This window comes from Marmota marmota, unplaced genomic scaffold (genome assembly GCF_001458135.2).
Source record: "Marmota marmota marmota unplaced genomic scaffold, marMar, whole genome shotgun sequence".
Classification (NCBI taxonomy): Eukaryota; Metazoa; Chordata; class Mammalia; order Rodentia; family Sciuridae; genus Marmota; species Marmota marmota.
The window spans coordinates 21,945,718-21,973,158 of record NW_025999869.1 but is presented as its reverse complement, the minus strand read 5'-3'; the positions used below and the strand labels follow the sequence as shown (position 1 = coordinate 21,973,158).

Here is a 27,441-nt window from a genome sequence, read left to right as displayed (position 1 = left end):
GTGCTGAGCAAAAGAAATGCTAAACAATGCAAAAGTTTCTTCCCCAGAAAGATATTTGTACTATGCTGAGAGCCATAGCCAAGTAGGAATGATGCATGGCAATTCCCTTGTCAGCCTACCCAATGTTGCTTAGAGGGAGGACTCTCCATTGTGGAAATGGGCTTGCCTTTGACCCAGGTCATTTGCAGTGACATTGCATGAATGTTTGAGAGTTTTGGTTGAAAGGTGACCCTGCTCAGGGTTTAGGGTGGATCCTGTTGGGAATAGGGCGGTTCCAGGTTTAGGGTGGATCCTGCTGGGAATAGGGCGTATCCTGTTGCCTCAGGCACCCTCTCCTGGAGTTCCCTGTGGAGTTCTCGCGGGGTTCTGAGAGTATTTGGTACGCAGAGCCCGGTGGAGGGTGAATTTTCCCAGGACGTGCGTGTAGAGTGCCGGTGAGAGTTCGGGAATAAAGAATTGCTGTTTGAATCTACAAGGCAGTGTGGTGGCCTGGTTATTTTGTGCCCAGCCAGACTGTGGCATTTGGCGGCCCATGCGGGGAACGTCTGAAGCTTAGAGGTAAGTGAAATTGCTCACCCCTGAGGGAAGGCGAGAGAATGGGTGACCATTTCAAAAAACAATGTGTTCTTGTTTTGATTTATTTTGTTTTTGTTTCAAGCTGCCTATCCCTAGAACTTTCTCAGGCAAACTGGGAAAAATGGTTGGCTCAAGGTTTGAAGTTTGTCGGCCCTGAGGAAGAGAAAATTGATACAACGATTTTTTATTCTGTTTTTGTTTCATTCAGTTTCAGTTTTGTTTTGTGTTATCTTATTGGGTTGCGTTATCTTTATAGTAGATTAGAAATTAGTAAAAAACAAACCGAAAGAGTGTTAAGTAAATTGTTAGAGGTTCAGACCATGGAGAAAGACATTTTAGATCAAGCAAAAGAGAAGGTCTCTCGAGCTAGTCAGACAAAGGAAGAAAATTTAAAGGAAAAGGGGCTATTAGGAAAAAAGCTACAACAGGAGGCTGCTACTAACTCCGTTCTATCACCAGAGGGCATAATTTAACCAACAGCACCACTTATGGAGACAGCTGAGTGGCCCTCAACCCCTGTAGTTGATAAATGGGATCCTGAGACAGGACCTCAAAGATTAGCATGCCCTGTACTTGAACAGGCAGGAGGGCAGCGAATTCACCGTGCTTTAGATTTTAAAACAGTGAAGCAGTTAAAGGAGGCTGTAACAACCTATGGTCCCCAAGCTCCCTTCACGGTAAGCATGGTCGAGTCCATTACTAACTTGGACATGACGCCAGCAGATTGGGCTAGCATGTGTAAATCTGTGCTAAATGGAGGACAATATTTGTTATGGAAGGTTGCCAATGAGGAATTTTGCACGGAGACAGCTAGGCGAAATGCAGCAGCTGGTTACCCTCAAAGAAATCTAGATATGTTGTTAGGAAAAGGACCTTATGAGGGTCAACGGCAACAAATTGAATATGATCCTGCTATATATGCACAAATTGCTGCAGACGCAGTTAGGGCATGGAAGACTTTACAAGGACATGGAGATTTACAAGGTCAGCTATCTAAGGTAATACAGAGAGCTAATGAACCTTACGCTGACTTTGTAGATAGGCTAATTCAAACGGCTGCCAAAATTTTTGGGGATACAGAACAAGCAATGCCATTAATAAAACAACTGGCTTATGACCAAGCAAATCGTTGCTGCAGAGAGGTTATTAGACCATGGAGACATGAAGATTTAAACACATATATTAAATTATGTAGAGATATTAATGAACAAGGGCAAGTCTTGGCAGCTGCAGTACAACAGGCTTTAGATGCCAGGCCAAAAACATGCTATGATTGTGAACAAACAGGACATTTTAAAAGGAATTGCCCCATAGGAGGAGGGTTTAACAAAAGTAGGTATCAAAGGAATAGAATACCGGGTATTTGCCCACGATGCCGTAGAGGGAGACATTGGGCTAATGAATGCCGTTCTCAAACCACCATAGAGGGTACTCCCTTATCAAAAAACGGACAAAGACCAGGTATTTATCCACGATATCGTGGAGAAAGGCATCAGGCTCCATTGCCAAAAAACGGACAGGGGGGCCCAATGCTCCGGGGCCCACAACCACAAATATACGGGGCAGTGGAGGAACCCAGCAACACCATCAGGGTAGTGCCCAGGACACATTGTCCATTAAATCCCTCATCAGACAAACCCGAGGGAGCGCAGGGTTGGACATCTGCGCCTCTGCCAGAGCAGTATTAACTCCAGAGATGGGAGTTCAAATCATTCCCACAGGAGTAAAAGGACCTCTTCCCCAAGGAACAGTAGGCTTATTATTGGGACGTAGTTCATCTACATTAAAAGGACTTATGATAAGTCCTGGGGTAATTGATCCCGATTATGTAGGTGAAATAAAAATTATAGCTAGTTCTCCAAGAGGTATATCAGTAATTTCACCTGGAGATAGAATAGCACAGTTGTTAATAATACCCAGCCTACATAATAAATTTCCTAGTCATAGTGTAGAAAGAGGTTCCAGGGGATTAGGCTCCACAGGTGTAGATTGGGCTATGTTGTCTTTAAATTTAGATTCTCGCCCAATGCTAAAACTAAATATTCAAGGTCATGAGTTTAATGGGCTACTGGACACAGGAGCTGACCTTAGCATCATATCTCGTCAAGAATGGCCAAAACATTGGCCATTACAACAAGCCACTCAAACGCTTCGAGGCCTAGGAGTGGCGACTAATCCCCATAGAAGTTCTATGATATTAGATTGGAAGGATCCTGAAGGATGTGAAGGAACTATACAGCCATATGTATTGGATCATCTTCCTATAAATTTATGGGGACGAGATGTCCTAGATCAATTAGGTTTGACGTTAACAAATAACATCAATCCTAATGCGCCCACTACTAGGGCTAGACAAGGCTTTAGGAAAGAAAAAAGATTAGGAAAACAAGGGCAAGGTATAGCAGCACCAATACAAATAGATCAAGGAACAGACAGACATGGGTTGGATTTTCAGAAAGGGCCACTGAGACAATCAAAATTACTTGGAAATCAGAAAGACCAGTGTGGGTTCCTCAGTGGCCCCTGACTAAAGAAAAGATACAAGTAGCCCATGATCTGGTCAAACAACAATTAGCGGAAGGACATATACAACCTTCCATATCTCCCCATAATACTCCCATTTTTGTCATCAAAAAGAAATCTGGTAAATGGAGATTATTGCAAGATTTAAGAGCCATTAATAATGAGATGGTTATTATGGGACCTGCTCAATCAGGGATTCCTCAATTGTCTGCTTTGCCAAAAACCTGGCATGTTTTAGCTATAGATATTAAAGATTGTTTTTTTTCAATTCCAATTCATCCCGAGGATAGTCCACGTTTTGCATTTACTATCCCTGCATTAAATCATGAAGGTCCTGATCAGAGATATGAATGGAAAGTACTCCCTCAAGGGATGGCTAACAGTCCAACTATGTGTCAAATATATGTTAACAAAGCAATCCAGCCACTTAGAAATCAAAATCCTGAACTACAAATATTTCACTATATGGATGATGTATTATTGGCACATAAAGATAAAAACATATTGCTGGAATGTTATGCCACACTTACAAACTTATTAAAAAATTATAATCTAGAGATAGCAATAGATAAAGTACAATTAAATTTTCCAATTAATTATTTAGGAGTTCTATTATCCTCAACCATGGTCCGTCCACCAAAAATTCAAATACGAGTAGATCAACTCAAATCACTTAACGACTTTCAAAAGTTATTAGGAGACATAAATTGGATAAGGCCTTATCTAGGTATACCAACAGGAGAGTTGGGACCTTTATTTGATATTCTAAAAGGTCCATCAGATCCAAATTCACCCCGCATGTTAACTCCTAAAGCAAGAAAGGCATTAAAAATTATTGAAACATATATGGAAAATATACATTTGGATAGAATTGATATAAGTTTGCCTTTATTATTTATTGTACTACCAACAAAAAATATTCCTACAGGAGTATTTTGGCAAGAAGGTCCATTATTGTGGATACATTTATCTTATTCTCCTAACACTATTCTTACTAGGTATCCTGAGGCTGTAGGACAATTAATACTCAAAGGAATAAAAGCAGCAAAGGGAGTGTTTGGAATTTCTCCCAATAAAATTATTACTCCATATACTATGGATCAAATTGATGAGTTAGCTAATGAGTTAAATACTTGGGCAATAATCATGTGTAAATCTAATGTTTCATTTGATAATCATTTACCATCTAATCCTTTGTTGTCTTTTTGGTCTAAGCATCCTGTAGTTTTTCCTAAAATGACAAGAAAAACACCTATCATGAATGCTCCAAATATATTCACTGATGGGTCAAATAATGGTACAGCAGCAGTAGTTACCCCTGATCAAACTTTTACATTTTTAGTACCCAAACAATCAGCTCAAAAGGTAGAGCTTAATGCAGTTTTACAAGCTTTTGTGATGTTTAAAGATTCTGTATTTAATTTATTTTCTGATAGTCAGTATGTAGTTAATGCTATAGTATCTCTTGAAGATGCTGGTAGGATTTCCCCTTCTTCTACTGTTTTCTCTTTGTTTTCCACTATACAAAGTCTAATCTGGGACAGAAAAGATCCATTCTTTATAGGACATATTAGGGCACATACAGGATTGCCTGGAGCCCTTAGTTTGGGCAATGATTTAGCAGATAAAACTACACATGACATACATATTTTCTCTACACTAGAAGAAGCTATAAATTTTCATAAAAAGTTCCATGTCAATGCTAATACTTTACAAAAGCGTTTTAAAATAACTAAGGAACAAGCTAGACAAATAATAAAACAATGTCAAAATTGTGTGACCTTTTTACCACAAGTTAATCTTGGAGTCAATCCTAGAGGATTGATACCTAACCATATTTGGCAGATGGACGTCACACACTTGCCAGAATTTGGAAAATTAAAATATTTGCATGTTACAGTTGATACTTCTTCTGGATTTTTGATGGGCTCCCTTCATGCCGGAGAAAAAACTAAAGATGTTATAGCTCATTGCTTACAAAATTTTGCCACTGTGGGTGTTCCAAAACAGTTAAAAACAGATAATGCCCCTGGTTATACTTCTACCTCTTTTAAACAATTTTGCTCAACATTTGGCATTACTCATATAACAGGAATCCCATACAATCCACAGGGACAAGGCATAGTTGAAAGAGCTCATCAAACTATTAAAATGTACTTATTAAAGCAAAAAGAAGGAATTGGGAAGGGGTATATATTCCCCAAAGATAAACTTAAAATAACCCTTTTTACTCTAAACTTTTTAAATTTGGATTCATCAGGACTTAGTGCTGCGGAAAGGCATATGTGTCCAAAAAATGTACATAAGCCCAAGGTACTTTGGAAGGATATTCTAACAGGACAATGGAAAGGTCCTGACCCAGTAATTGTCTGGAGTCGGGGGTCTGTTTGTGTGTTTCCACAGGGAGAACAGCAGCCGATTTGGATTCCAGAGAGATTAACCAAGGTCCTGACCCAGTGATTGTCTGGAGTCGGGGGTCTGTTTATGTGTTTCCACAGGGAGAACAGCAGCCGATTTGGATTCCAGAAAGATTAACTAAAGCGATTTCTACAGACCAAAAAGAAGATGATTTGGCTCAAATCCATAACAACTGATATCCAAAACTCCAGTTTGGCTATTCTTACATCTGCAACAGAACCAGGATGCTTTTTTCAATATCTATTTTATTATTGCCCTTTGCCATATCATGAAGTTCTATTTTGTTTTTTGAGCTCATACAGACCTAGGTTAATGTTTTGCTGATCAGTTCTATTTTTTGACTATAGAGTTTTTAAACATTGCAATGGAGATTTCACCTGTAAAAAGTTATAAGGCCTTTACTATAATGTTATGTGTTGTATGTATTATATTATGTGTGCACACTTGTGTTTTGTGTTATATGTTTGAATGTATGTATGTCCATATATCATATATGATGAGCGCTCATGATAAAATGGATCCAAATATTTTTTTTTAATTCACGTGATTTAAATGGTTTAATTTAATTGGGTAAACAGCTGTTAAAGATTGTTTTAATATGTGAACACAAAAGAAGGTTAACAGATCTGTTTGTTTACTTTCACCTTTCCTTTTCATTATATTTAATAATTCTCTTAAAGATAATGTAAATTGTTAAGAAAATTGTTTTCTTTTAGTGCCTTCTGTAATGTTACATAATTTTTTCTTTAGCCATTATTGCCAGAATTCCTATCTTCATCCCAGTGCTGGTGAAGTCAAAGATAAAACCAATCTACAGCTTCTACAATAGCCATCACTGAACTGCTTGCAGAACTTGCCTGGACACATTGTGAGCTCACCTGTATGCATTGTGAACTATCTGTTGGTGCAGCGACTTGTGGTAGTGTTGGGGTATTTTTGCTGATGATGTCATCGGTGGTACAATTTTTCCAAAAGGAGCCGTCAATTGGCTTGGTGTATCTTCCTCCCTTCTGCTTGTCATGATCGTCCAGCTAAAATTTGGGGGCCAACAGAGGTGAGGCAAAGAACCTCACCCCCCCACTGGTGCATAGGCCTATCCACAAGTATGGCTGTATGCTGGACCGGTAGTCAGTGATGGGTATGATCCAATTACAGTGGTACCAACCTAAGACAGGAGGCTGACGCCTAGCGGTCAGATCATCCGATGATGGGTAAGGACCATATATTGAATTGGACAATCTAACAGGCACGGTCCCTAAGCCACATTGCTTGTTGTTTAATTAATCAGAAGGGGGGAGATGCTGAGAGCCATAGCCAAGTAGGAAGGACGCATGGCAATTTCCTTGTCAGCCTACCCAATGTTGCTTAGAGGGAGGACTCTCCATTGTAGAAATGGGCTTGCCTTTGACCCAGGTCATTTGCAGTGACATTGCATGAATGTTTGAGAGTTTTGGTTGAAAGGTGACCCTGCTCAGGGATTAGGGTGGATCCTGCTGGGAATAGGGCGTATCCTGCTGCCTCAGGCACCCGCTCCTGGAGTTCCCCGTGGAGTTCTCGTGGAGTTCTCGTGGAGTTCTCGCGGGGTTCTGAGAGTATTTGGTACGCAGAGCCTGGTGGAGGGTGAATTTTCCCAGAACGTGCGTGTAGAGTGCCGGTGAGAGTTTGGGAATAAAGATTTGCTGTTTGAATCTACAAGGCGGTGTGGTGGCCTGGTTATTTTGTGCCTAGCCAGACTGCGGCAGTACTATTTTCTTTTGCACTTACCATGAAGTAGTGACTTTGTACAATTGATACATATTAAAATATAAATTTTAAAGTTATTAAAATTGTAAATTTAAAAATTACTCCAGAGCTTCCTACTGAAATGCAACCTTTCTGAACACCAGTTAGATGTCATCCCAAATGAATATCATAATTGTACCTATGTATAGAAGGCAAAATGGAGAACTGAACCAGACTCGGCAAACTGTTTTCATGAAATATATAGATTTTATGCATTTTAATTACACATTAATAAAATTGTTACATTTTATGTATGCTTGAAGAATAGATGATGGAAAGAGAAATATGTTATTTTCTGAAAATTGAATCATACCATAAATATTGATATCACACATCAAATTCCATAATTCTTGAATTCAGAAAAAATAAAATGGAATGAAACAGTGTTGTCAAACTTCAAATGTTTTATAGATACTATATCATCAATACTTAAAATCCCCCCTGTAATTAAGAATAAAGACTTAAAATGCTGAGATAAGTCTAGTGTTAAGTTTCATTCTCAGTAAAATTAAATCCTGATACTGAAAATGAAGAAATTAACACATCTACTCTTTTCCTCTGTCCCTAGATCATAGTTTTTGTAGCTACTTCTATTTGTAAAACTTTTGAAAATTTACATTCTCTTCTCTGATAATTTCTACATTTGTCTTGTTTTTGTATATGCATGGATTCAGTGCACACTCCAGTCCTTTGGCCATGTAATATGCTTTTTAAATCATTTATTAGTTGGCTGGATTTACAGTCAAGGTATTTTTTTGGATGCATTTTTACATGAGACTCATGGGCACTGAATTGCTTTAGCTCTTTCAATTTTATGATGATCCCCTTATGTCCATTTTGGTTAAAAAGGACACTGGGAACTCAGGACAATGTGCAATCAGGTATACAAAGATGCATTCATCAGAATTCCTGGCCTATAGAACTTTTAAATTGAGCAGTCAACACATACTGCACCCAATACAATAATAACTCACCTCAGGATGTTAGGTGAGTTTTTCAGACAGAAAGAACAGATAGGACAAAAGTCCAGAAGTGAGAAAAATTATGTGGAGATACCATGAGAACTGAGATGGTGCTGGAGCCCCTGGTAAGACAGAGCAGGATGGAAGAAGGGTCTGCAGCAGCCGTCCCTGACCAGGGCTTAAAGGACCTGAGGACAGAATGTTATTCCTGGGAAATTATATAATGTAATTGGATCCATCAATTTCACCCTGTCCCTTCTACATGCATTCCAGGTTGGTTCTGGTCAAGGTTCTACCTTCTTCTGGCATTGAAAGTTGGGTTCATATTTTTTCTTGACATTACCATTTATTTTTGAGTTGGTATCATACAAAGTTGTTAACCTATTTACTTCAGAAACAGCATTTGTTAAATTCTTCATCATTTGGTATTTTTTCAAATTTATCATCTTTGAATTAATTATAACTTGGACTTGTTCCTTCCCCTTAGTTTATATGAATTTTATATGAATGAATAAATTCAATTATGAATTTTACTACAGGGGAAATCACTTTGATACACTCTTCATATTGGTGTCGTAGGATGAAGAGTAAACCCACTTCACCCACCATACCCTCACCCTGCCCCCCACCCAATGTCAACCTCCTAATCCCTGAAAGATATGAATATGTGACCTTGCATTGGTAAAAGAGACTTTGAAGATGGGATTAAGTTGATAATTTTGAATGAAAGATTTTCCTGGATCATCTGGGTACAGCTAAGGTCATCACAATGGCCTTCATGAGAGGCAGCTAAGAGACTGCTGGACAGAGGGGAGCTATAATATTAGGTAAAGTTATTGAATGAGCAGGTGTTGGACTGATGCCTTTTGAAGATGCAGAACAACAGCTAGGAAGGCAGGTAGCTCTGGAACCTGGAAAAAAAGTAACGGGAAAGATCCTCGAGTAGAGCTTCCAGACAGGGCAGCCTGCTGACACAGGGAGGGCTGAGGTCCAGGGAGGGCTTTTGACCTTCAGAATAAATTTGTATTTTAGTCCATAAAATTCTAGGAGACAAATATTATAAGAATAACTTTTTTCCCCTTAGATCTAGGCTTATGAGAGTCATTTTGATCTTGGGTGAGGTTTTTTTTTGTCCTGTTTTAAAATTATAGATGATTGAGTTAGTAATATGCTTAATACATACTAACCTGTTCATGAAGGCACTAGTGCTTATTTCTTGGAGTTATATTTTCTTTGATCCCTGATCACCAGTCCCTTCCTGATGCTCAGGAATAATTTACTCAGCATGACTTCCATCTTCAGAAATGAATTCTACAGAAATCATCCACCATAATTTGCTTATTCATTCTTTTACGTAGGAAAATAAAAATTCCAACTCTTGAAAAGCAAACATCATGTTACAATATCATCCTTGTAAATGTCCCTATTCAATGTGAAATTGTAGAGTTGTAGGTTATGTATTTTATTTTATGAAACATTGAGGAATTCTAATACATTATTTAGAACAATACTTCATTTAGTTCATGAAGATTCCTTATTCCCTTATATCTAAATCACTATTTGGTAGAGTTTGACCTCTAAGTTTAAACAATTTGATACATGAAAAATAGTATTTTAAAATTTTTATTTCTGTAAAACTTACAAAGCTGAATATTTGTTGATAAATGTGCCTGTCAGTTAGTGTTGAAGAAGAGAATACCCAGAGTAATGGGATTATTATGGGTAAAGAGGATGGAAGAAGGCTGGGTCATGGTAATTATTAAGATTTAAAAATAAACACATGTTCAACTTAAAAGATTAAGTGGAATGTACACGGCATCGAAGGTCCAGTACAGCTCCCTCAGAGCTGAAAATCTGTATGGGATCTAAATGTTTCCAGAAGACAGACTGGAAAGGCTAGGTGTGGTGAAGCCCAGGGTTATCATCTCCCTACCAATGTGGACGTGATGAGGAAGCATGGCAGAAGAGACAAACCTGGCTGTAAAGATATAGGAGGCTGTTGCCAGCAGCAGGGGAAATAAAGTAACTGCTGCAGGTGTATGAATGGAGGAGATGTTCTCAAACTCATACCTGCATTCCAACATGCCTCTCACCTAGGTTTCTACATAATGTAAACAGTACTAATAAGATAAAGCCTTTACAAAACAAGCATGGTTCTGAGCCTGACCCTTTCTGACACAGCCATATCCTTACCACTTCTGCCCAGGTTGCATAATGTGGTATCTCTAGACGTAGAAGAATTTCCTTTGTATAATCCATACTGGCTCTTTCATTTTGGTATCAAGTGCAATCTTGGAAAGTTCAAATTAATGACAAAATTTACACTCTATAAATGGTGCCTTCTGAGGTGATGGGCTTTAGCAATTCTGCTGTACTGTGAATACTGCCTGGGTCCCTGGACTCTGCTGATGTCATCATAGGTCATAATACACTGCTGAGGCTTTAGTGAGAGCTGGTCTCATAACAACCTTGATGTTAGACAGAGCACTGCTCAGGATAGCAATTTGGCAAAATAGATAGACTTTCCTCATATTTGTTGTTTTTTAAGGTATAGATTTCATTCTCAGTTATCATCAACTAACTCCTCTAGAAAGTTACCTGGTCTGCGTAACCTCTGAGAGTTGCACCATGAAGAGAAGGTAAAAGAGAAAACATCAAGAAAACACCTTTATCACCTGGACATCAAAAAGTCAAGGGGTATATGTTGGCATCTTCCATGGGCCTAAAGTAGCCAGGAACTGCCTTCTAAGGAAGAGAGAAGGGAGCACTGCTAGATTGTGATGGGTGATGTGAGGAAAGGAGAAAGCCCAAGAGAGGTGACTGAAGAAGTTACAAAGGGATGTTTGTAGAGTTCTGAGGTCTTCCTGAGGGTCCAGTTTGTCTGAGAGTGAAGAGAAGATCGAGATGATCCAGGTCTTGTCTGTGTGGCTTTGGGCCCAGGCCACACACACCAAATCACTTGTGTCACAGACATGGTGGCTGGTCCAGAAAAAATTTCGTGGACCTCTCCATAGGGAAATGGGTAAGTAAATGTTACAAATTTTTATAGTACTTTTTCCTGCTAATAAAGATGAAAGTGTGTCTCATAGAAATGAGAGAAACATTGAAAAACATTTAAACCCTTAAGAACTGGTTGTGCAAAGATGAAGATAAAGTCATAGAGAATGTATATGCTCAGGGACTGGGGATTGGCTCAATGGTGGAGTGCTTGCCTAGCATGTGTGAGGCTGTGGGTTTGATCCTCAGTACCACATAAAGATAAGTAAATAAAGGTATTGTGTCCATCTACAACTAAAACATTAAAAAATAAAAAAGAATGTATATATTCAGAAGTGAAAAGTAATTGTTCTGTTTCAGACGATGAAGATACAAATGTGGGACTCCTATGTGAAACGGAAAGAGTAAAAGAACAGATACACACAAAACCAAAACAAAACACTATTATGATTGCAAAATTGAAGTGATCAGTTTTGGCAATTTATGGGAAAAGAGACAGTTATGATCAACATAGAGATTAAGAGTAAACAAATCACTGCTAAAAATCACCAGTGTTCAATGATGTTGTGGGAATTTCGAGACCAACCCTAACATTTCAAATTATTGCTTAAGTCTCTGAGGATAATCTGATATTTCCAACAATGTTTGGGTCTTGTGTGTTCTGATGGTCCCTTGTACAGAAACCTGGAGAGTGAAGTTGTCCTCATTCACCTTCAGTAAAATCAATTCAAGATGTTATTGAGTATAAGCTCGACATGCCCAGCACATACACCTATTCATAACCACTTGTATGTGTGTGTGTGTGTGTGTGTGTGTGTATATATATATATACACACACACACACACACATATATACACACACACTCACACACACATACATAAACATAAGCACAAAATATGTCAGGGGATGACATTTATTTACATCTAAGATAATTGAACATGTATGATATACCTGGAAGATTATTTGCTCTATAAAAAAACTTATGAAGACTTGGAAGATGGAAGATAGGAGCTAGGCAGCAATTCCCCATCCCCTTCACAACATAGAAAAAGACAGTAAAGAAACAATAGCTCTGAGAGGTGGGTGAAAAAATAAATGTGCTAAGACCTAATATCACAAAGTCTGAGACGTGGAGAGACTTGAAGAGTGGTTACCAGAGTAGAAAATAAGGGCAGAGTTCCCCAACCCTGAATCTAGACCAGGCTGGGGAAGGGCAGTGAGACCACAGAGAGAAAGAGAAAGAGGGAGCAGAAAAGCACATGAGCTCATCCCCTTAGCAACACTTGGAAAGAAAAGGGGAAACAATTAAAATGTGTCTGGGACAGTGTTCCTTGGAGCAGATCAAGCTCTATAAAATCAAATTTGAACAGAAATCCCTGCCGGGCACTGTAGGGAGTCTACATTTTGGGGAGCCCACAGTTGATCAATTATCCCCTTAAATCAACAGTGCATCTTCTACCTCCAGACAAGCAGCCCTGCAGTGGATTCTCATTTTTCAGCTAGAGAGAGGGCAGATGGCACAGTAGAGGACAGCTGCAGCCCAAGCCAGTCTCGGCCTAGGACAAAAACAGTTGTGGACAGCTTCTCATGAGATGGATGAAAGGAATTTCACTAAAATTCAATATTAAATACTCAAAATGGCTTAGGGAGTCAGAAATTTGGGTACAATAAACAGAAAAAAAGAATACTTTGGAGCCTGCCCAGGTACTACACTGACACCAAAAAGCAGCAATAGTGGCACTGATTCACCAGAGGGAGGGAGAACACAGATTTGGTATGGAAAAACCTGAGATCAAAAATGCTGCCTAAACATAGCTGATCCAGAGGCACACTGTACACTGGTGCTTGAAAAGCACTCTCTGAATCCCAGCTCACCATGAGGATCTGAGGTGGGAGTTATCTTGGGGCAATCTTGCTGCAACAGTGGCTCAGGAGACAGATCAGAGCAAGTTCTGTCACAATATCCCAGCAGGTGTCACCTGGTGGCCTAAGCTGTGCCTAGAAGAACATGAGCGAAAGAGGAGCAGAGAAACTATACCTAGGTTAATTCATGTGGGAAGGGGAGCCCAGCTTGCCTCTCCTTTGAGTCTGGTGGCTGCTGTGACCTGCTGAAGTAGGTTGGGAGTCCAAGCAGAAGGGGTGAATTCACTCGGGGACTAATCTCAGGAAGGCTGTGCTTGGGGACAGCAATGAGTGGAGGATTGACCCCCATGTCTCACGATTGGATTTCCTTGGAGGCTGCTGAGAACAAGAGCCACATCAGAGATCAGCTACTGTCCCTCCCTAGAGGCAGGTGGATCTAATGTCTCTAAAGCAGACACCACCCAACAAAGCCTGATTACACCTGAGGCCTGATTAGCCCTCAGCCCCACCTGCTGGAACTCCCCTCCCAGATCCCGCAGAAGCAGCACCCAGAGAGTGCACCAAACTGATCTGAATGGACAGAATGACAACTGACAGTCCATCCCAACTCACCCGGCCTCATACTGGTGAGAAGGGAAGCTGTCTTACATCAAACAGCTTCAGTATTAGGCTGCTCCAACTGGCAGCTCAGAGAGCAGCACAAACACAGGAAGGGGCGAACAACCCCACCCCAGCTCTATCAGTGCATGACTCAAGAAGGACTGGAAAGGAAGAGTACTGGACATGGACATGACCACCCAATCTGATCAACTATTGTGACCATCTCTGTGCAGATGATTCCTTTATTCTTTAGACTTTTTTTTCTGTGTTTGTGTGTGTGTGTGTGTGTGTGTGTACACGTGCGTGAATTCTTCTATGCTGATTGGTTCAGGGACATATATACACACACTGATTTGTTTCTTTTTCTCTGTTTTTTTTTTTTTTTTTTTTTTTAGAAATGTAGTTATTTCATCCTTGCCTTGTCTTTTGAGGGTTCAGGTATTTTGCATTGTAGGTCTTGGTTTGATTTTGTGTTATTTTTACTAGTTCATTTCTGTTGTCTCTTATCTTCTCTTGCTAATGACTAAATTCTATTTCTTTCCATAGCGTTTGCACCAATTTGCAGTCCCACCAGCAATGTATGAGTACACCTTTGTCCCCATATCTTCATGAACATTTATTGTTACTGTATTTTTAAAAAATATTTTTTAGTTGTTTATGGACCTTTATTTATTCATTTATTTATATGCAGTGCTGAGAACCAAACTCAGTGCCTCACACATGTGAGGCAAGTGTTCTACCACTGAGCCACAACTCCAGCCCATTACGGTATTCTTGATTATTTTCAATCCGACTACAGTGAAATGAAATCTGAATGTATTTTAAATTTGCATATCACTAATTGCTAGAGATGTTGAACATTTTTTCACATATTTATTGACCATTTGTATTTCTTCTTCTGAAAAGTGACTGTTTAGTTCCTTTGTGTGCTGGTTGCTTTTGCTCATCATTTTGTGTGGTAATTCATCCATGCCAACTGGGACTCTAGTGTGTTCATTCTCATTACTTTCTGTGCTACATGAATAAAAAATACCATATTCATTACACTTAAACGTGTTTTGAAAACTCACATTTTTGTTTACACACATTGATTTTTACATCTTCCTATTCTTTGATTTTTTTCATTAGAATTCACAAGTGCACAAATTGCTCTAGTCTCAGATATTTCATTAATTACAGTGAACAGATAAACCACTTAAAAATGCACAACACACAGAGGTACAAACACCAACTGCACACACAGAAACACTCAAGTCCTCCATCACAGGACAAGAAATCAATGCACATAGATATATGTGTCAAACCAACAGACACAAACTGTTTATTTTCACCCAAACTATACTCCTCCCATATTCCCATTTGTAAACACGTCGTTCGTCATACATTAAAGCAGGATCCAATCTTAACCTACATGTTATGCACTCACTCATGCCAAGCTGACTCATTCACCACACACCATCTGACTGTGATGTGTGCATAACATACATGCCAGATGCATTAATGAGAGATCTTGATAATCTTGGACAGTTAAATACTGGCTGGGGTGCTTGGTTAGCATAGTAAACAACGACATAATATTTAATGTCTTCAAAAACCAAATTTTACCAAATGTTTGATTTGAGGCTGTCAATCTGTAGAATGTGACATGGAGAGAATGGAGCTTAAGCAATGAGGGAAAGGTGAATAGTTCCCAATCTTCACCAAGGTTGGTGGGTATGAGGAGTCTTGAGGGCAGGGTTCAGGTGGAAGCACAGAGTATTGGAACCTATGTTCCCTGTTGGAGCCAGAGGTAACTGTACAGAATAAAATAAGAATGTATGTATGTATGTGGTGGTGCTGGATGGTTGGAGAAGGATGGGGATGTGAGCAGCTGATTCAGCTGCAAGTTCTCATCCCTAATGGAGTTTGCCTAGGTATTTTGGTTCTTCTGGGTATGCAACTGTGTCCTGGAAACCAAGAACAGGAGTGTGTGAGCCTGCAGGCTCCATGTCAGCAGAATTTTCAGAGCAAAATTTAGCAAAATAATGGAAGTCAACCATTCTGCTACTTCATGAACTCTGACACCATCAGGAATAGAGCTTTAGTGGATGGCATGGAGTCCAAAACAAATGAAGGAAGTCTAGTGCAAACCCCAAAGTGCAATGAGAATATAGTGCTCATATAGGTTTGCTGTTGGGAAGGATATACAATTTGTTTTCTATAAAGTCGTGAACCATATCTATTCTTAGGGTCTAGTACATGATATTCAGATATTTTTTGTTTGAATATATGAATGCACTAAATTTCTACTATAGCTTCATGATCTTTTTCTAAGACATTATATTTCTATATCTATCTATCTATCTATCTATCTATCTATCTATCTATCTATCTCACAATACCTTTATTTTATTTTTATGTGGTGCTGAGGATTGAACCCAGTGCCTCATGCATGTTAGATGAGCACTCTACTACTGAGCCCCAACTCCAGCCCCAAATCCATGATCTTTATTCCCTTCTCTAGGAGTTTCAAACTTACGTACATATTATCCAAATTCTGCATACTCATTGGAAGACTATGTATGTCCTGGACCTTGAGGATAAAGGTTCATTCTCGGATTTGGATAACTTCTCCTGTGACTCCTCTTTCTACACACACACACTTGCAGAACAGCAAAGTCTAGGTCAATAGAGTAGGAATCTGAATACACCTGAAGAAACCGAGCTCAACATTTCTGCTCACTTCCTGAAGAAAGGCATAGTTTGGACCCAATCTTAATCTTCACCTCCTGTGTACTTTTTTTGGGATTCTGGGTCTCTGTTTTTGTCCCATGAACAGGATCTCATAATGAATAACTTCCTATATTTTTTTTTGGGGAAATGGGAGTTTCTCTGTGGCTACATTCTGTGAAGAAAATGTTGAATATCAGAGGAGAAGAGGTGAATTCATGAGAAATGTCATTTCAACTTGTATTGTCAATAAGACCTAAAAGCAAAGAACAAACATAAAATTAAAACATGTATAGTATTAGCCCAGTATGTCTGGCATGTAAAAATGTAGAACTCTAAATTGTCAGTCAACCATCCTTAAGATGACACTATAAATGAAGACTTGTGAAAAGGAGTTAACAATATAAAACTACAGAACACATAATTTCAATTAAATATTAATTCTTCAATCAAAACAAATAATATATTTTAAGTTGTAGGCAGACATATTAATCCACAATTTTGTTGTGATCATTCTTAACTATGTTTAAATCTACTGAGGATATAAAAACATAATCAAAATGCTATCATGAAAGAATTTGAAAAATAATCAGTGGTTTCAGAAATGAGTAACATCCTAGAAAGTTTAGTTTATTTTGTAAATGAATGAAAGCACTCTGTACCTCCTGTATGGTTTGTTTCTATGCCCAAATTTGCACTACATGGGAGTTCAGAGATAAAGTTCTGTATTTCAATTCTAATTTAATTTTGTGAATTCAAAGATATAGCTGTTCCCATTTGGCGATATATTTCCCATTGGAAATATAGATGCACAAAAATCAGAAAAACTAGAGGTTTTTATTTTAAATTTGTATTTGTATTTTAAATCTTGGATGCAGTAGAATTGATTCAAAAGGACAGAAAGCATGCAAGAAAAAAAAAAAAAAACACTCAACCTTTCAGAATGTGCTCTGAAGTTGGGAATCTTCCAAGACAGGATCTAGTGTGATTAGTAGAGATGACAAGCTGAGAACACTATGTAGGCAGAGGGCACTGTGTGGTCTGAGAGGGGTGCACAGCTGAGCACCAAGTACTGTTACTATACAAAAGATGTACTCACACAAATACAAAAGATGTACTCATACACTCATATAAATACAAACAGACACAGAGATACAATGATACACACTCATCATATTCTCCTTTAAACAGCACTAGAAATATTCACCTGATGTGTACCAAGACATACATAAAATTTCATAAGACATACCACAACCTCATGGCCCACAAATTTATGCCAGGTTCATGTTTCAGACAAGACATACCACAAACACAGTTCTCAATTATGACAGATATATTTACCCACATTCCTCATGTTCACACACAAGGACATTCTTGTGGCCATTCTGTCTCCTGTCACCTTTCCTAGAAATCAATAAATTACAACAAAGTTCTATAACCTGGTCCCTCTGAGATGCTTCTAGTACAGAATTTATCAGGATCTGATTTTTCTCCACTTTTCCACATGTCTAATATTCAACGGCCTTGGCCAGTGAAGCTTTTCCATCCTTAGGGCAAGTGCAAAAGGAAAGAGTTATGAACGTTTACTGAATCTGTGTCCAAATGGAGAGGGGCGTGTCTGTCTAGTGAGAGACAGAAGGAGAGAAGCCCTCCAAAAAGAAGCCAAGAATGCAAACCATTGCCTCTCCTGAGAGGTGACCCTGTCCAAGTGTCTACAAAGAACACTAATGGGCAATGATGTTGGCTTGGATGGTGTAGCACAAGAGGGGAGAAAGGGTGTGGACAGACCAGCAGAGCTGCCTCCTCCTCTGGAGAAAAGTCCAGGCCCAGATTCCCGGAGTGGCTGGCTGGTGGGTCTGCAGAGCGGCTACAGGTGTATGGGCTGCTGGGGGTCCCAGCTTGGAGGCCCTTCAGGATCATGTGCAGCATGGGGACAGCGAGGGCTTTAGCTGCCAGTCTTTCCATCTCACCTTTTACCAGAACAAGGAGCCAAAGTAGAGGAAAGAGAAATAGGAGAGGAGGAAGCAGAGGAAAATGGCCACATTTAAATGTGACCTCTGGACACAATAAGTAAAAACCATTGGAGATGCAGACAGGTTTGTGAAGTAGTGAGTCTAGGTGGAGAGACCTGAGTCCCATGGGAAACATGACTTTCACGCCTAGAGCTGTGAGCAGCAGAGAAGATAGGTGACAATTTGTCAGAGTTAGGGGAAGAGCGTGCTGGTGGCAGAGGAGTTAGAGGGATATTGTATTTTGGCTTCTCACTCTTCAAGTCTCCATATCTCATCTACTGTGGGCGTGAACACCTGGCTCTTCATGTTTATCTCCCAGGTCAGTTTGCCTTCACTTCATTCAATCTATTAATTGTGTGCACTTCAAAGGATAATTTTAAATTTTTGTTTGCTACCTCATTGACTCCAATCAGAGGAACAGAAATAATAACATGATAATTTAAAATGTGCCAACACACAGTGTCCTATCCTTATATATGTTATGTATCACTCTTCACTTTATCAGTTCCCCTGTATGCGTATAGAACTGTAAATTGTCAGTAATAATACTTCTTAAATTTTCATTTTCTTCTTTTTGTCCCTTTGATTTGAGATGGCAAAGTAACAGACAAAAGTTAAAATTTGTTTTTGGAATTAAACACAATTATATAAATTGAATGTAGTGGAACTTGGTGCTAAAACAGTAAGGTATACCCTTAACCTCAGCGGATACAATGTGTCCTTGATGGATTAAAAATAAATAAAGTATGTTGGAGGTGAAAACAAAATGACAACTTCAATACAGCAATCCTGTGGGTTTAAATCCTTAATAAGCATGATTGTAACCTTTCTAAGTAAGTCCTTTTATCTTGAAAGTGGAGACTGTGCTGCTGAAAGTGACAGTATTTGTGAGGGTAATAAGACACAGAAGAGATGACCTGAGTGTGATTACTCTATGAATTTTTTGACTTTTTTTTTGAGGCGTTTACCTGTGAGTTGGATATATTGCAAAATTTTTCATCTATTTACTTCAGAAACCATAATTATTACCTATGACTTTGTTCCATTATTTGGCTTTTCTTTTTTAAAATCTCTCATCATTGAATCACTTATAACTTTGTTTCTTTCCTTCTCCCTTATGTATATTTACATACCAAAAATTAAATTGTAAGCTGCACTCTATTTCTTTGATTCCTAGTTATTTATTCTGCAATGAATTTGTTCAGCATGTCTATTTTACACAAATCTAAGTTTTCCATATTCATTTCTTCACAGTGTCTTTCTGGTCTTGGAATTTTTATTTATTCAATCTGGTTGCCTAAGTTTTTGTAGCATTAAAAAATATTTTTGTGTCTGCCCTTCCAATCCTTTGGTTAAAATTTAATTTTTAATTATATATTTTTTGTTTATTCCATGCTGCTTTGCTCTATTTACTATGTTTATACAGTTGCTGTGTCATTTATTCTCTATTGTTTAGCCCAATGTTGCATTTCTACTCTCATACTACTATATTTACCATAGGTGAATTTTCTTTCATATATTCTGACTTTATTTTGGTGTAGGAGAATGAAGAATGCAGATAACAGCATACTATAGGGACACAGCCACATCAATGTTTATAGCAGCACAATTCATAATATCTAAACTGTGGAACCAACCTAGATGCCTTCAGTAGATGAATGGATAAGGAAACTACGGTATATATACACAATGGAATATTACTCAGCATTAAAAGAGAATAAAATCATGGCATTTGCAGGTAAATGGATAGAGTTGGAGAATACTATACTAAATGAAGTAAGCCAATCCTAAAAAACCAAATGCTGAATGTTTTCTCTGATATGAGGATGCTGATCCATAATGGTGATGGGGGCGGGAGCATGGGAGGAATTGGAGGAACTTTAGATAGGGCAAAGAGGAGGGAGGGGAAGGAAGGGGGCATGGGGATAGGAAAGACAGTGGAATGCAAATGTCATCATTACCCTAAGTACATGTATGAAGACACGAATGGTGTGACTGTATTTTGTGTACAACCAGAGACATGAAAAATTGTGCTCTATATGTGTACTATGAATTGAAATGCATTCTGATATCATATATAACAAATTAGAATAAATAAATAAATTTTTAAAAAAGAATGAAGAATGAATCTTCTCCACCTATAAATGTCAACCTGCTAATCCCTGGAAGCTATGGATATGTGAGCTTGCATGGCAAAAGAAACTTTGCAAATGAGATTAAGATAAGAATTTTGAATGGGAAGATTTTCCTGGATCATCTGGGTAAAATCAAGATTGTCACAATGACCTTTATGAGAAGCAGCTAAGAGGGTGCTGGTCAGAAAAGAGGGTGACCAAGGAAGCAGATGTTGGACTATTGATTGTTAAAGATGAAGAACATGAACAACAGCTAAGGATTGCAGCCAGTTCTGAAAACTTAAACAATAAATAAAGGAAAGATCCTCTAGTAGAGCTTCCAGACAGGAGCAGCCCTGATGCACACTGATTTAGACCTGAAACTTAGGGTGGACTTTTTATCTCAAGAATGTCAAAATAATAAATTGTATTTTATCTCATGAATTTGTGGTAATTTTCTATAGAAGCAGCAGAAATCCAGTATGATTAGAACAACCTTTTCCCTTAGATCTAAACCTAATTAATGAGAGCCATTAATACTTTGGGTGAAATTAATATTTTTCTGTCCTGTTTAAAAATTATAAATCAGGGGGCTGGGGTTGTGGCTCAGTGGTAGAGTGTTCGCCTAGCACATGTGAGGCCCTGGGTTCAATACTCAGCACCACCTAAATATAAATAAAGGCAAGTGTCCAACTACAGCTAAAAAAAATAAAAATAAATAAAAATTACAAATCACTCAGTTATCAGTACCCTTAGTGTTATATACTAGCCTGGTCATGGAGTCACTTGTGCTTATCTCAAGGAGTTATATTTTCTTGTTGAAACTTGATCACCAGTCCCCTCCCAATGCTCCTTTCCAGGGAATATTTCACTCAGTTTGACCTGTATCTTTGGAAACAAGTTCTAGAGCATTCAGCCATCATAATTTATTTATTCATTTTTTGAGTAAGAAAGTAAAAAAATCCAATTCCTGCAGAGCAGAAGTCATGTTACTGATTTCATCCTCCATATTTCCAGAAGATGGACTGGGCCTTCAGGGGAGTGAGATCTTCAGGATTGACCAGAACTGAATTCCTGAGAAAGGCTCAGTGTGGTAAAGTCCAGGATTATCTTCTTCTACCAATGTGAACCTGATAAGAAAGAGTGGTAGAAGAAATCTAGCTGTGAAGATATAGGAGACTGTTGCCAGAAACCGGGGAAATTCTGTAACTGCTAGGGGTTTCTGGATAGATGAGATGTTCTCCAATCCACACCAACATTCTGGCATGCCTCTCACCTAGGTTTCTACCTGATGTAAACAGTACTGATGAGACATAGCCTTTATTTTTTTCTATCAGACAAGCATGGTTCTGAGTCTGACCCTAATTGAACTGCTATATCCTTACCACTGAGGAGACTGAGGAATGCAGTATCCATAGACACTTAGATGAGTCTCCTTTGTATAATCCATATCATCTCTTTAATTTTGGTATCAAATGCCAGGTATGAGAGTTCAAGTTCATGATAGAATATCCACTATATAAAAGTGACTACCTCTGGTGATGGGCTTCAGCAATCTTACAGTACTGTGGACACTGCCTGGACTGTGCTGATGTCACCAATAGGTCACAATATATTGCTGAGGCCTTAGTGATAGCTGGTCCCATAACAACCCTGATGTTGTATTGAGCACTGCTCAGGAGAGCAATATGGTGAACAGATGGCCTCTTTCCATTTTACTTGTTGTTTTTGAAGGTATGGATTTATTTCTTAGTCATCATCTACTAACTTTTTGAGAGTTGAGCTTCAGAGTGAAAGTTACTTGATCTGAGTAAAACTCCAAGTGTTGAACCTCGAAGAGAAGCTAAAAGAAAAAACATCTGAAAGTACACTCATCCCTCAGCGTGCTAAGAGGTTGAATGGTATATGTTAGGATATTCTCGGGGCCTAAGATGACCAAGAACTACCTTCTAAAAAAGGAGATGAGTGGATTTCCAGTGAGTGGCAGAGAAGGGGAAGAGAGAGACAAAAAGAGGAAGAGAAGTAACTGAAGGAGGGAAGAAAGAAGAAAGGAGTGTTTTTTCTCTATAGTTCCTGAAGTTTCCACGTTGTCTGAGAGTCAAGAGAAGATTCAGATGATCCAGGTCTTGTCCATGTGGTTTTGGATCCAGGCCACCTACACAAAGACACTGTAAGTCTGTCACAGACATAGTGGTTGGTCCAGATTACTTTTACTTAAAAAATTTTACATTTTCTTTCATTAGACTTTTTTTTGAAGGCAATTGGGGAAATAAATGATGTGATGTGTTTTCTAATAGTATTTTTACTTTTAATGAAGATGAACATGACTCCTATAAATGAGGGAATCATTGAAGAGACCCTGCAAGCTGAGTCCAGAAACAGACACAGAATAGCTTTCAGGAAATTGGCAGGGCTGACACCAGCAGTCAGCAGGAACTGAGATGTACAAGCACCTGATTTCTCATCTGGCCCTCTGTTCATAAAAACCACAAGTATGTAACTAGCTGCAATGGTTTAAGATTCAATGCAATGAGTATGCATGTCTACAGGAGGTGGCCTCAATAGCCTTTAGTGTTCACTGGAATGTCCTATGTAAACACTTGATATAATTAACATGTGAAGTTATTACTAAGTGAAATTATTTGCATTTGTTTGGTTATACATATGGTCAAATTATACACTTACCATAAAAAATAGGACAAGAGTTCTTTTTTTTTTTTGACCATTTTTTTTAGAGAGAGAGAGAATTTCAATATTTATTTTTCAGTTTTTGGCGGACACAACATCTTTGTTTGTATGTGGTGCTGAGGATCGAACCCAGGCCGCACGCGTGCCAGGCAAGCGTGCTACAGCTTGAGCCAAATCCCCAGCCCCAGGACAAGAGTTCTTTATGTTTTTATGAAAAACAACTCTTCCAAATATATAATATCTGCCACCTATCTGATACAATAAGAGAAAACTAATATACGCTCACTGACCACAAAGTTAATCTAAGTTATTATGTCATTTTCTTAGTACTGCTTTTCAGGGCCAAGTGGTTTCCTAGAAACCACATCAGTCGGTGACTGGGTTACTGTGGGGAATGAGGCAATGCTTGTGTGCTATGGAAGCTTGGTGGGGAGGCTATAGGAAATCAGTCAACAACTTTTGGAAGAAGTAACCTGGCAATATAAAATTCAAAAGCGCATGCTTCCTGGGCATGGGGGTGAACTCCTGTAATCTCAGCGACTTGGGGGATGAGTAGGAGAATAGCAAGTTCAAGTCTAGACTGGGCGATTTAGAGAAACTTCCTCTCAAAGGAAAAAATAAAATGTAGTGGGGATATAGCTCAATGATGGAGCACCCCTGAATTTAATCCCCTGTACCACACACACAACATAATGCATGTTCCTCAGTAATTGCACCTATAGATAAATAGCTTATAGGAGCATTCATCATGTCCCCAAAAAATGAATATTCAGTGTCTTAATACTGAAATAAGATGCCAAGATATAAATGACCTACAGGGGACTGGTTAGGTAAATGGTGGCCATCTGTTCTCTGTGGTTCTAGGCAGCAGTGAGAGACAATGAAGTAGAGCCAGCCGAACCAGCCTGGAGAGCTCTGTGAGGCACTATGAAGGGAGGAAATAGCTCGTGAGGTGAACACCACCAATAATTAAAAAAAAATGTTTTAAAAATATGAAACAAAGCATATTGTATGAAATACACAAGAAAGGAAAAGGTCTCCAATGACAAAGCTGGTGACTGACCTGCTGAAAGTGGCTCTTCACTAAATTTAGGTTGGTGCGTCCACTAGGCCTTAGACGCACCTGTGGCTGGTGAGATCTCCCTGGAGGTCTTCGGGGTGGTTGTTAGCAAACCAACTGTCTGAGCTGTGTTTGATCCATCTGAGACAGAAAAATGGAGACGACATCTTGAGGTTTTCCTAAACCCTAGGTCTTCAGATGAGAACCCAACCAAAGGCTCTGTACATAAAGTGTTAAAACCTCAACTCTTTTGTTGACCAAAACTAGCTTGGAAGCAATCCTAAACAGAAATTCCACTCATGTCTGATCATACTCTCTCTTTTTACTAGAACCCTACCTTTTTAAAGTTGTCAGCCAGAAACACGAAATGGATAGCAGAATCCCATCTGAGTGACCGTCAGGAAGAAGTCCAGGATGTGCCTGGAGATGGGAAGAAGGGAAGACCCAGGTTGTTAAAATAGAAATCCAAGTTCCCCAGAGAAACAAATGCTTTATATAGTGCTTTTTTCTAAGTCATCCCAAACCCTTCCCAGTTGATGACAAGGACAAGCATGTCAGTCTAGAGCTTTGGGAAGTGAGGAGAAACTGTTTTCTGAGGTCCCCTCCTGCCTTCTCTAGGATGGTGCCTGAAGTCAGGGAATCACCAGGGCACAGCACAGACACCATGACACTTGCCCATCCCCTCGGCCTCCACCGAACCCATCTGCCAGTCTACTTCTCCTCACATGGGGGGCCCCTTCACAGTCTCTCCATAAAACTTGGACCCAATATTTCTGGGTTGCTGGTGGAAGCACTGGTGTACAACAGCTGGTCATAACTTAAAGGGGCATCAAAGGAAATTTATTACATTATAGACTTCCTAAATGGAACACTGTACTGCAGTGAGAAAGAATGTGAATTCCATATGTGCTGACAGAGGAAAAACATCTAAGTGATTTAAAGGGGGGAAAAAGCAAGTTTCTAAACAATATACAGAGTATGGTCCATTTGTACACAGAAAAATAATTCAAGAATGTGTATATGTTTGTAGATATACAGAAAATTCCAAGAGGATATCCATGGGAATGTGGCTTGTATTTACTTTTGCTTTTTCACTTTATGTCCTTTTCTCTTGTTTAAAAAATGATTTTCTATGAGCACACAGTTTATTGGAAGGAAGTAGTACAAAACAGGAAGGAAGAAGAGAGGGAGGGAAGGAGGAAGCAAAATGCCAAAATAGTGGTCAAAAACAGCAGCATCAAGGCAAACAGTCCCAGTGCCATAGACCTAGGAGGTGGCAAGTCCCCAGGGTGCTCACCTCTCCCTCTCTCTCTCACACATACACTGATGTACACTTGCCTGCCTGCCCAGCTCCCCATTTCAATGTTGAATGGTGACAGGATGAAAGGAATGAGGGAAAGGAAGACAGTTGGGGGACAGGGCCATGGTCCATGGTTACTGGGAGGGACATTTGGAGATGAACAGGAGCTGCTTCAGAAATTGTAAGTGAGAAAGTCCCAGGCCCCCTCCATATCCCCGAAGCTGGAGTCTCCTGTCAGCAGCCTTCCTTCCATCGGGGCTCCAAAGGCTGGGAGGAGAGTCAGAGCCCAGGCTCCCCACAATGTCCTGCTTGTCCTGACCCAGGGCCCAGAACACAGCCCTGCCTTCAGCCCTGCCTGGGGAAGTCTGCTGGGCATAGAGCAGCCTTGCCAAAGGATTCTTGGGGATTGGGCAGGTGGGCTGGGGGTGGGGACCTAGAGCAAAAGCAGGAGAGGACCACCTTCCATGCCTGTCTGGTTCCCGTGTGGAAGCTGACACACTCCAGTGAACCCCCTCCTCCCACGCCGCACACACTCAGATACAGAGACACCCTAGCGTTCACCCTTTCACCATCCCAGGCCCACCCATTAAAACACTGATTTTCTTCCTGATTGAAAAAAGAAAATGCAGTAACTCCTCTCAGGAATCTCCTGAGCAATCAAAGTCCATCTGCAGGTGTCTCTCTGTAGTTCCCCAGGAGCTGGGAAATCTGAAGGTCCCAACCAAAACCAGACCTGAAATGTGAAGGGGACCAAAGGTGCGGAACTCTCTCCCCACCTCTGAACCTCTCTCTTGTATAAGATCTTTGATCAGGTCCTTCAGGTCGCCTGGGGCTAATTCCGATACTTCCTGATGATCTGATAGTTTCCCTCATCTCGGTTTTGGAGGCTAGTGGCCTGCTCAGCTGGAGAGGACGAGGAGGCTCTCCCTGGACTTGGCTGACATTCTCTGGGGGCAGGTTAGGCCTGGGGCAGAGGGGGACATGGTGGAGGCTTCTCCAGATTTTAGTCTCTGGCTGCTACAGCTTCTTCCAGCACAGAGCCTCGGCATCTTGGGAGATCCCAGAGCAGGGACAGATGGCTGGGATGGTGTTAGGTTTTTGTTTGTTTGTTTGCACTAGGGATTGAACACAGGGACGCTTTACCACTGAGGCACACCCCCAGCCCTTTTCATATTTTACTTGGAGACAGGGTCTTGCTGAGTTGCTTAGGGCCTTGCTAAGTTGCTGAGGCTGGCTTTGAACTCTCGATCCTCCTGCCTCAGCTTCACAACGGCACCCAACTGAGCCAGGTTCTTATCTAGGTGTCAGCACTCTCACGCCAGTCCAGCTTCCCAGATACCGCCTTTGGCACAGGGCTGCTGACTGGCCAGCGGGGCTCCTGCAGCTCTCCTTCTCTCGTGCTCCCCCCGTCCCAGCAGTGAGGAGGGAGCAGGTCATCTAACTCCATTATTGTTGGCCTGAGGTGAGGCTGCAAACCGTGGCAGAAGGGCATTTGGAGGAGAGCAGCTAAGCTCATGGTAGCCAAGAAGCAGAGAAAATGGGAGGTGGGGGGGTGGAGGAGGGAAAGAGGGAGAGAAGGGATGATGATGATGAGGAGGAGGAGGAGGAGGAGGAGGAGAAGGAGGAGCAGCAGCAGTAGCAGTCTGGGAAGAGATGAAGTCCAAGACCACATACCCAGTGACCTGTTTCCTCCAGCCACGTTCCCACCACCTGCAATTGGCACCCAGCTGTCCATTCAAATCATTAATCCTTCAAATGACTCATCCACTGGTGAGGTTACAGGTCTTATGACCCAATCTTTTCACTTCTGCACACTGCTACCTTGCCTAACACATA

At 40.1% G+C, this 27,441-nt stretch overlaps 1 long non-coding RNA gene across 1 annotated transcript; it reads left to right on the top strand.

Moving 5' to 3' along the window:
• Positions 1–1,118: 1,118 nt before the first annotated feature.
• LOC125620245 lies at positions 1,119–27,174 on the top strand. The gene is made up of 4 exons (XR_007351849.1): positions 1,119–1,355; positions 14,571–14,574; positions 18,640–18,654; positions 27,164–27,174. It is a non-coding gene; the product is annotated as an uncharacterized LOC125620245 (long non-coding RNA).
• Positions 27,175–27,441: the final 267 nt, after the last annotated feature.